Source organism: Trachypithecus francoisi, unplaced genomic scaffold (genome assembly GCF_009764315.1).
Source record: "Trachypithecus francoisi isolate TF-2019V2 unplaced genomic scaffold, Tfra_2.0 Lachesis_group17, whole genome shotgun sequence".
Lineage (NCBI taxonomy): Eukaryota > Metazoa > Chordata > Mammalia > Primates > Cercopithecidae > Trachypithecus > Trachypithecus francoisi.
In genome coordinates, this window is record NW_022681462.1 from 46,167,836 (window position 1) to 46,179,294 (window position 11,459).

Genomic DNA, 11,459 nt, shown 5'->3' on the forward strand with positions numbered 1-11,459 from the left:
TAAGCATATCTATTACCAAAAAGTCTGGGTAAAGGAGGGAACAATAAAATGAAAGTATAAAACATAACATGTAAGAAAACTGAAACAGGTGACCTTGAAAGACTAAAATGTAGGCCCCACTGCTGTAAAGGCATCCTGTGGTTTATTTTTTTGTACACATTTTGTGACCTCCTCATGTTCCTGTACTCTAGTCCAGGGTGGAATGTTTAGAAGGAAGCAGGCTCCAGGTTCTATGGACTGAATTTTGTTCCCGTAAAATACTAACTCCCAAAATGATGGTACTTGGAGATGTGGCCTTTGGGAAGTAATTAGGTTTAGATGAGGTCATGAGCAGGGAGCTCTCATGATGGGATTAGTGCCCTTAAAAAAGGAGATATCAGAGGGCGGGGCACGGTGGCTCAGGCCTGTAATCCCAGCACTTTGGGAGGCCGAGACGGGCAGATCATGAGGTCAGGAGATCGACACCATCTTGGCTAACACGGTGAAACCCCGTCTCTACTAAAAATACAAAAAAAAATTAGCCAGGTGCGGTGGCAGGCGCCTGTAGTCCCAGCTACTCGGGAGGCTGAGGCAGGAGAATGGCGTGAACCCAGGAGGCAGAGCTTGCAGTGAGCCGAGATCATGCCACTGCACTCCAGCCTGGGCGACAGAGCGAGACTCTGTCTCAAAAAAAAAAAAAAAAAGGAGATATCAGAAAGCTCACTCCTTCTCTCTCTACTATGTGAGGACACAGTGAGAAGGTGGTTGTCTGCAAGCCAGAAAAAGCACTCTCACCAGAACCCAACCATGCCGGCACCCTGGAATCAGTCTTCCAGCTTCTAGAACAGTGAGAAAATAATCTTGTAGTGATTAAGCCACCCAATGTATGGTACTGTTATGGCAACCTAAGCTAAAGAAGATGCCAGATAAGGAAATGCTGGTGATATTTTATGACAAATGCAAATAACAGCATCTGGAAGAACTAGAGCAGGTTGTAAACATGACCATGTCTTTCATTCTCAGGGCATATATTTGATTATATATAGTGATTAGATTTTGAATATTGAGCCTTCCATTTTAAAAAGACCTTTAGGGAACTTATTTAATAAAAGGTCATTAAATATTATACTAGTACACAGCAGCCACAGCAATACAAATACCAAAGCGAGCATCCTAAAACAGCACACTGCACATAGGCTTGCAATCTGGCATGCCCACTTTGAAACAAAGCACTCTCACATGCTCAAAACAGAACAGTTGTTCGACTGTGTCGGCCAGAGCATGCAGGGGATATTTTAGCCATAGGACCTTCAGTATCATTACAATCCTCTAATTGCTTATTGGCTCAGCAAAGTTAATGAACAGTTGTTCTGCAAGCCCAGGCATTCACTGATAAGCACTTCCATTATTTCTTATTCCTTGTGAATGCACAGCTGCTGTGATAGCATCTCCATCAAGTTCCAGTGTAATCCCTAACATGAAAGCAGATGCCAAACGTCAGCATTGGACATCACCCCTCCCACTGCACATTTCCTATGGCAGCACATTTATCTCTTCAATGAAAAATCTGTGCAGAACTTTGTCAACAACATAAAGTTTTATGAACTTAAAAAGGTTGTTTTTTAAGTTCAAAAATAAAAGTTTCTTTTTTTAAGATTTTGGAACTTATAAAATTAAAAACCCACATATAATTCTCTTGCAATCTCATTAAAGAGAGAAAAGCATTATTAAAATGTGGGTTTAAAAAAACATTTGGTCTTTTCCAGCACTGACTACTTTTATTACCTTTTAAAGTTAAAATTTCAGTGGACTCAGAAATAAATCTGCTTGCATCAGAGTCAAATCATGTAGAATTATTACATTGCAATGAGTAGTTTTCCTGTGCTCTCAAATGCCTCTTTAACAATGAAGAGGTTCAGGAGCATTTTTTTCCCTCTAACTACAGAATTAAGCTTCGAAGCTCTCTCTCAGCCTCTCCCTGGTCAAGGTTATGAGCCCTCTTGAAAACACCTAAGGTGTGTAAGCACAGGAGATATGAACCTCAGCTCTGACTGAAATAATAAATACCAGTGGGACAGACACTACATTAATTCCTTCTCTTCAGATTTTCTGAGATTGACTCTTTCAGTTCTGCAGCTGAAGCCTAGTGAATATACAAAGCAAATAGAATAAATGCAACAAGAGAAAGCAATATTTTAAATAATGTTCGCTATGTCTGACACTCCTGAGATATTACCCACCTCCTCTCAGCCTACCATCTAGTTTCCTGTCTTAGTGAACGTCAGCACCTCCAAACACCAAAGAGGTGAGCTGGCCAGAAACCCGGAAGGCCCCCTGGACACCTCCCTGGCCCTCATCCTCTCAGATCAGAACCTCACCACCTTGCATCACAGGTATCTCCTCAACATCACTCACTCTATCCAGTTCCCTTCATCACCACCACCTTGGTCTAAACCACATCACATCTTACCTATGGGCTGCTTTCCTAACTGGTCCATCTACAGCTACCTAACCTACTATGCCTTTCAATCTATTTTTACCACTATGATCAGAGAGTTCTGCACAAAACACACGTTTGATCACTGCTCATCCCAAATAGTGCCCTGTCCACAACTTTCCTGCACCTCTCACAATTCCCTCTAGCCATGCCGGCACTCCTGCAGCTTCATTCACCTCCATGCTCTCTCTTCCTTCAAGGACTGTACACATGTTCCCTCTATAATTCTCCTCTCTCCCATCTTGACCTCATCTCAAACAATACAGACTCTGGAAAGCCTTGCCTGACCTCCCAGGCTGGATCAATTCTCCCTATTTAGTAGACTTTCAAAAAAAAAAGGGAGCTTCCTTCTAAGTAGTTTACATCGTTGCAATTATTCATTCATTTAATCTTGCAAATGTCTAGTTCACCCACTGGTCTATGCATTTCTTAAAAGCAAGGATAATTACTGTTTTGTTCAGTTTTGTTTCTCACCATAGTATCCCACAGTCATATCACAGTCTCTGGCACATAGTAAGTGTCTAATAATACTGCTTGGCTCAGCACACGAAGAGTTTCATAAATAATAAATCCAGAAGTAATTATGGTGATAATTTTGTATATTGCTGAAATATGTGATTGACTTGGTTTAAAAAATGATTTGGTAGAATAATGTTTCTGATTAACATTTTCATTTATTGACTTATCTATTGGTCTACTTACTTCAAAAATATTTGTAAAAGACAGTGACAAATCCTGGCAAAGGGCAAAAAATAAAGCCTTCAATGAAGCTTGAGCAAAGTAGGGAGTATAAGAAGAGTCCTATGCCTATGAAAATGTCTCTAATGAGAGTTAGTTGGTAGTGACTTCCTAAAAGATACAGACAGCATACCTTCGAAATTCAGAGGCAGATTCACCAAGTAGAGGTGGTTTTTTGTTGTTGTTGTTGTTTTTACAAGTTTGACCTTGAAGTCCTCTTGGAGAAAACTGCATCTGAGCTGGACCATGAAAAATGAGTAGGATTTCAACAGATAACAATGGAAGAGGTAGGTGAGATTTGCTGACTTGTTTGCTTTCTTTTCTGTTTTTGCTGTGAGGAGCCATTTATTAATGTAGTTTGAATTTTTAACATAGGAATTAAGACATTTGTCTAATTCTATGAAAATGAAGTAAAATAATATTTGTTATCAAAACTGCTTCAGGAAATCAAGAAATTATAATCAATGGAGGGAGAGGCACCAGGGTGAAAAACAACATGGGGGAAAAAATGAAACTTTACAATGGAAAACATGTGAAGGCACTTTAGAAAGTGTCTTCCCAGAAATGAATTCGGGAATAATTGGTTTGCAGGCTGTACAGGTCCAAACAAGATGCCATGCTTAGGCCTAAGGTGGGAGCAGCAAGAGTGGAAAGAAAGGGGTGTGTCAGAGAAACACTGTACAGAAACGCACAATGGATTGAATTTGAAAAATGAAAGGGAGGAGTTCGAGACTCCTATCCAAGAATCAGGAGGAAGGAGGTGATGTGAAGAAAAGTCGGAAACTTCAGAGAATGTTTTTGAAAGGTGGAGAGACAACTTTTACTCATTTTTGGCAAGTTGTAACTCCCTCATCATTTCTGCAGCCAGTTGAGAGACAGGGCTCTCCTGTGAAGTTTAGGTGGACTTTTGCCCCAGGAGGGACTAGTCATAGGTCCAGGGTTCTGCAGGCCGTAGCATCAGCACTACCCCAGGCCACACAGCTGGCTGTGATGATTGATGTAGTAGTCCCTTGTGAGTCCAGCAGTCCAGAGAGGGGACCAGGCAGATGGGGTGTACTCATCATGGCACCACTCATGAAATTCTGCCCCAGTGGGAATGGAGTTCCTCAACCTTCACTACGCATTACCATCAAATTAGGAACTTTTTTTTTTCTTTGAGACGGAGTCTTGCTCTGTCGCCCAGGTTGGAGTGTAGTGGCGCAATCTTGGCTGACTGCAACCTCCGCCTCCCAGGTTCAAGCGATTCTCTTGCCTTGGCCTCCTAAGTAGCTGGGATTACAGGCCTGTGCCACCATGCCCGGCTAATTTTTGTAGCGTCATGCCCAGAGATTCTGATTCAGTTAGTCCAAGATGAGGTCTACGAATGAGATTTTTAAAAATAAGTGTCCCATAGAGTCATGAGGATCGATTAGGAAGAGGTTTTAATATAGAACTATTGAGTCATGAGCTGAAAGGAGATAAACGGACACCATCTGTAGGCCAGGACTTAGGGACAGATAAAGATGCTGAAACTGCAGACAGAGAGTGCTCATGACTTTTCTATCTCTGCATCCTACTCATGTTTCCTGCTTAACACTTTGCACAATTTATAATTAAATATTTATCTTTTTGTTCATTGTCTGCCTCTCCCATTAGACTGTTACCTACAGGAGATCAGGGATCTTGGCTTTTTATTAACCACACTAGGTTTAATTAGCCTAGTGACCACTGGCTACCTGGCACAGAGATGATATAAATATTTAATGATGGATGAACGGACAAATCCAATTAATTACCTAGCTATAAAGTAAAGAGGTGGCTCTGCATAAGAACATTATTCTAGGAGGTAATAAAATTCCCTTACAACCCCAGGCACTGAAGTGAATAGCTGTAGATTGCATTTATAAGATGGACCATCTGCCCAGAATAGAAAGAATTTGTCTTGCATTGATCTCAGCCAATCAGCCTCAAAATGTATTCAGGTGCAGAATACCTTGATGCCATGTTGATCTTTAGCATAAGACAACTTATTCCTTTTTGTGTCTTAAACAGACAGTTTTCTGGCCAAAAAAAAAAAAAAAAAAATGTAGCTCCATGTAATATGTATCACTTCATCTTCACATTTTTAGTACATGACATATTTTTAAGAAATCATATTTAAAGGAAAAAATTGTCCTCCACCAATTTATTTTATAATTACTGCTGGAAAGCAGATTCGAAGAGAAAGAAGACACTGAGATCTTTTAAATAATGGTAAATGGAAAGCTTAAAATGGAGAAGTGTTTATCTAAGTTTTCTTTTCTTTGAAAAATTTGAGAAAACAAGTGGCTCTTGAATTTAACTTGATGCAGCTTGTTCCTCCTTAGGATGATGGAGGGAGACCTACTGATTCATCTCTGTGAGCTCACTGTCGTTAGCCACATCCTGCGGGACCCTCAAGAGAGGTACTTTACAGGCAGAGATCAAGTGTAGGACAAGTCCATTTGCCCTTCCTGTTTGGATCTGATGCTGGGTAACAGGCCTAGCTAGGCCACAGGGGGAAAGGAAACATAAGGCTTGTCTAGATGAACATTGGAAGAAAATCCTCTAGAAGAAGCTGGAATTAGAGTCCTTAACTTTAATTTTAACTGAGTTACTCTTTATTCTTTCTGCCCTGTAGACTCCATGGTCTTAAATTTTTAACAAGTTTCATGTACATGAGATTATCAACTATAGACCTGTCAAATACACTTTTAATACCTTTGTATTTCAGTTGTTTCTGTTAAAAAATAACACGTGGAGAAGTTATAAATACTGCTACCCTTACTGACTTCGATGTTCATTTTCATCTAAATGAGTCATGATCTCCAAAGGTGTTGGGATGTCACTGAGCATCTTTTTTGATTTTCTGGTTTTGTTTTGTTTGGAAAACCAATGAGAAGTAATTATTGAGTACTAGAACAGTGTTTCTCAAGCTACATATGCTGAAATGACAGTATTTAAATTTTCTTTTCACCTACATAAAATATCAAAAAATGAAATTTCTGGAAAAATTAAAAATATAATAAAACTTCTTTTATTTAGCAGATTCAACAGATGTAAAAATTACTCTCAGTTATTCAAATGGCTGTAAAAGTTTCTTAGGCCCAATTTTTTTGCTTATACTTGTGTCAGAATGGTGACAGTTTATAGACCAGCACCAGGCCACAGGCCACACTCTAAGCTGCACTGTGCTAAAACACCTTCTAGAATCAAGTGAAAACACTTGTGGAGATATGCTCATGTTTAAAAAGAATTAATTTGTGGCATTCTTTAGCTGTTACAGAGAAACCTGTTTTCACATTTTCTTCTTTATCTGGTGGTTTTTACATCATATGCCCAGATTTAGCTCTACAAATTGCTAATCGAGAGCAATGATCTGGAGAGTTCACTGTCTGCCAACAAAGATGTAACACTCATGGCAGAGAATGTTGTAAATTTTTTCAGATAGCTTTTTAGAAATTCCTAACTCATTTTCCTTCTACTATTTCAGTGGAGCAGAACATCAAATATTCTTAAGTGCAATGAAGAGTCAGAACATTTTGTTTGATCCAGATTTATTTTACCATACTTGCAAAAAATGATCCCAGTCATTTTTCATTAAGTGTGTTGGCTTGGGGGCAGGGCACTGTCGCTTGTCCAATTAAGAATGATTTAGCGGCCGGGCGCGGTGGCTCAAGCCTGTAATCCCAGCACTTTGGGAGGCCGAGACGGGCGGATCACGAGGTCAGGAGATCGAGACCATCCTGGCTAACACGGTGAAACCCCGTCTCTACTAAAAATACAAAAAGACTAGCCGGGTGAGGTGGCGGGCGCCTGTAGTCCCAGCTGCTCGGGAGGCTGAGGCGGGAGAATGGCGTAAACTCGGGAGGCGGAGCTTGCAGTGAGCTGAGATCCGGCCACTGCACTCCAGTCCGGGCGACAGAGCGAGACTCCGCCTCAAAAAAAAAAAAAATAAAAATAAAAAAAAAAATAAAAAAAGAATGATTTAGCTTTTATGGCTTTATAGGTCTGTATAGCCAATGTCAAGAGGCAGATTTTGAAATAGGCTGCGACATTACTCATGGTCTAAAATACCAAGCCAAATAGTTTGAACAAATTTCTTTTTAATCAGTCCTGGGGTTTAAAAATAGTTCAAATTTTGACATTATTATATTAGCTGTTTAGCCCCTTTCCAAACAAGAATGAGTCAGGGACCACATTCACACAGTTGACAAAGATTCCTGGTGAATATATCAAAGAGGATTATATTGAACTCCGCCGCATCCGGTTGATAAAGTGACAATGAACCCGTCTCTTTCTCCTGCTATTGCTACCAAATCCATGTAAGTGACGGATGCAGTTACCACTGATACCCTTTATGGTAGTTACTAAATTTTCAGTATCAACTATGATGGTAACACAAAATTTCTCATTGCTACTCATGGTTGAGTACAGTGTTTAGCAGGGAAAAGAAATAGTCACACACACAGAGAGAGATTCTTAAAAATACAACAAATAATACTTGCCTGACATTAAGCTTCTCAGAATGCTTTTCTTTCTTTCCCAGCTCTCACTGAGAGACTTCTGAGCTGAATGTTAGCTCAAGGTTTAAAACTGAACATTTTTACTATGACACAAAAGACCATGTTCTCGGCTACAGCTTGCCAGATTCTCATGTTCCGTAATGATGCCTGAAAGCACTCTTTGACACAAGAACTTACCAAATATGACTGAACATTTAGATGGGTGATTACCCTAACTTTTAACTTTTCTTACAACTATGAAGATTGAATTTCTGGAACTCCCTTTTCTTAAAATTTCTCTTTCTGAAGCTTATAAGATACTTTTATTTTTTAATAAAAATTACACATATTTCTTTTATGACAATAATACTGCATGTGAACGCTGGAGGCATGAATCACTCATACTAACACGGTGCTAAATTTTTCCGTTTCTCTAATTCCTATTGTCCATAGATCTCAGAACTGTTGAATTCCTTGGATTTCTCTTTTCCCTGCTCCCTTTCACATTTGGATTAGTTTGGTTAACAATGGAGGCTGATTTTCTACTTTTATATATTGGCAAGTTCAGCTGAAGTTTGATGATGCAGAAATTACTTTTTCTCTCTATTTATCAGAGCAAGGAATCTGGTTTGTGCAATCACCACTCATTACCTTATTTTGCCCATGACTTCATCCAGACACTTTTCACAGAACACTATAGCTTTTCTTAGACAAAACTCCTCCTGCGTCCGGACGTTGTCCAACAGTTATTCTGGTCTGTCAGCTTACAGTGTGTAGGCTATTACTTTATAATGTGTCGAGAGACATAGTTTCAGCTCTATGCTATATAAGCAGAGCCTCAAGCATAATTAGGTTCCTGAAATCCTTTTTTTCAACTTACAAATGTACAGGTGAAGGAAGCATTAGCCCAAGACTGCCCAAAACTCTAAAATGACTCCAGAATACCTACCAGAAGCACTTTGCCGATATGTTATGTGAACATATACCTTACCATCCAAACTAGAACACTGCTGGGAACAGAAGGAGTCACTATTATTACATTAGGACAACAAGTGTAAACAAGAACCATCCTGCATGATGAGCCAGGCCATATGGTCAGCCTACAGATCTGCAGTATAAAAGAAGCCACAAGATTCAGCTACATGAAGATGTATCTATATTATTTACCTGTTAATGACCTTATTTATCTACATTATTTATCTCTTACAGCTTGCTAAATCCCATCTTTTACAGTATTTAAGTAGCCAAATTGCTTCAGTTGCTTTGAAGTCAAAATATAAAGACTACTGAAGATTTCCCTGTTCTGCCCGCTGCTAGGTTTACTCAATACAGCTCCCACGATGCATACATGTCATCTGTAGTTTGCTGGTCTTTTTCTTAGCTTGGCACAGTGTCATTGCCCTGTGTATGCTGCATACCTTTCCCCTATAATTACCAACTTAGTTTTTTCAAACATCTTGACATCTATTAATGTACCTGAGTTAGCTCTTAGCGGAGAGTTCCCAAAAAGTGAAAGAAGTGCCCCCCAAAAAGAAAAAGGTAAAAGAGAAAGAGTGAAAGAAAGAAAAAGGAAACATACAGGGAAAAGAAAGAATGAATGGAGGCAAAGAAAGAGGGAAAGATGGGAGGAGTGAGGGAAGGGAAGAGGGAAGAAAGGAAGAGGAAAGGTATAACTGTGTTTATACAAACATCCACTGAGGAACCCTCTGGAATGTTGGCCTTCTGTTTTCTATCAGCAGAACATAATTAAATTAAAATAATTCAGAAATAAAATGTTCTTTTTTCATTAAAGAAAGTACCTCTTTGGAAGGCATTTGAGAAGTTACCTTTTTTTTTTTAACAAGACATCATTAATCATTGTAACATTTTCTGCACTAAGAAGATTTTAAAATGGAAGTTTTCACCACAAACACTGAATACAAAGGAAGGTTATCCAAAGACAAGGGTTATAGAACACAAGGGAAATTGGCAGAGGTTCAGTGAAAGGGGGCATTGGGTCCTGTGGAAGAATTCAGGGACTTACCCAAAGGGAAGGAGCCATAGGTGCGCAGGTACAGAGAACCTCTTTCAAGCTATGTCTGGATTGAGACACACAATAAAACATCAGTTTGTCTTTATTTCTTATTTCAGAGCAATTGAAAACAAGGCAATTGAGATAGCATTTAGCAAGCTAGAAAAGGACCCTGTGTGTAAATAGTATATAATAAATTTTATGGGAGCAATGCTTGGTTTCTCTTATGTCATATATTTCTAGGTTCAGTTGTCTTTGGGTAGAAGAGATGAGGTTTCCATGAGCTAAGAGGCTGAATACCTCAGCATATTCTGACAAAGTGGCAGAAGAAGAAAGGAATCACTAAAACCAATTGCCTACAGAGAAAGCAGGTAGAAAGGAAGCTGTTACATTTGATTGAAAGTTTTTACCAAAAAATAAATAATTCTAGGTAGTTTCACTTTTTCTGAAATATTGAGGTTGGTAAAGGATGTTATGACATTGGATAGAAATGTGAGTGTGTAAATGGTAAGTGGATCAGAAAAGCCAAAATAAATGTGAGGGCATTTGCCCTTTTTTTTTTTTCTTTTTTTTTGAGATGGAGTCTCGTTCTGTCACCTGGGCTGGAGCACAGTGGCCGGATCTCAGCTCACTGCAAGCTCTGCCTCCCGGGTTTATGCCATTCTCCTGCCTCAGCCTCCCGAGTAGCTGGGACTACAGGCGCCCGCCACCTCACCCGGCTAGTTTTTTGTGTTTTTTAGTAGAGATGTGGTTTCACCGTGTTAGCCATGATGGTCTTGATCTACTGACCTCGTGATCAGCCCGTCTCGGCCTCCGTATTTTAAAATAATAATGTAGCACTTTCTAACTTACTTGCTCCCCATCCTATTGCAATCCAAAGGGATAAGGTGGAGAAGGAGCATAATTGGAAATGCTTACTGGAACTCAGGTCCTGAAGTCATAAAAGCTCTTCTTATTTTTTTCTTTTGGTCAAAATAAATAGTAATATGGTATTTTTTCCCCAAGGCCATCACTATAGCAATATTTTGAGGCAAACTAAAATTGAGAATACTTCAGTTTTAAATTCTGTATACTGCAGATAAAGGACATCAGGACATTTCTCAAACTTTAGTGCATATGATAAATCACACTGGAGGTCTGCTTTTAAAAAGTGTGGATTCCTAAGTTACCTTTACAAAGATTCTGAGTCTCCAAGCCTGAGACGCAGCCAAGGCACCTGTATCATTAACTTTTATTGTCTCAGGTGAATCTTTTGCAGTCTGCATCAGGCTGACTTCCCATGCCATAATCCTTTGGCCCATCGGATCCATGGACAGCTCCCTGCAGGCCACTGGCACCCACCTCAAGCTCAAAGCTCTGGATTCTCTCTGCACAACCTAGAGACAAAGTAACTTTTAACCAATGGAGAATGAAAACCAGTGGGTAAAGTTTCCTGCCTGTAGTCCTTTGAGAAATTATTTCAATGTACATTCAACAGTTACTCAGAGGGGTTCTAGTAAGACTAAGCCCTGGGAATCCACCATAGTAACTAACTTTTATATCTCTTTGTCCTTTTTTCAACAATTCACTTATTCTCTCTATAGTCATGTCAAATCTGCCGTTTAAACCACCCACTGATTTTGCTTCTTTGATCAATTGTATTTTCCTTTTCTGAAAGTTCTCATTGGTTCTTTTCCAAATCTGCCTGCTTATATTTAAAAGTATTTTATTGCTTGCTAATTGATGTGGTTCC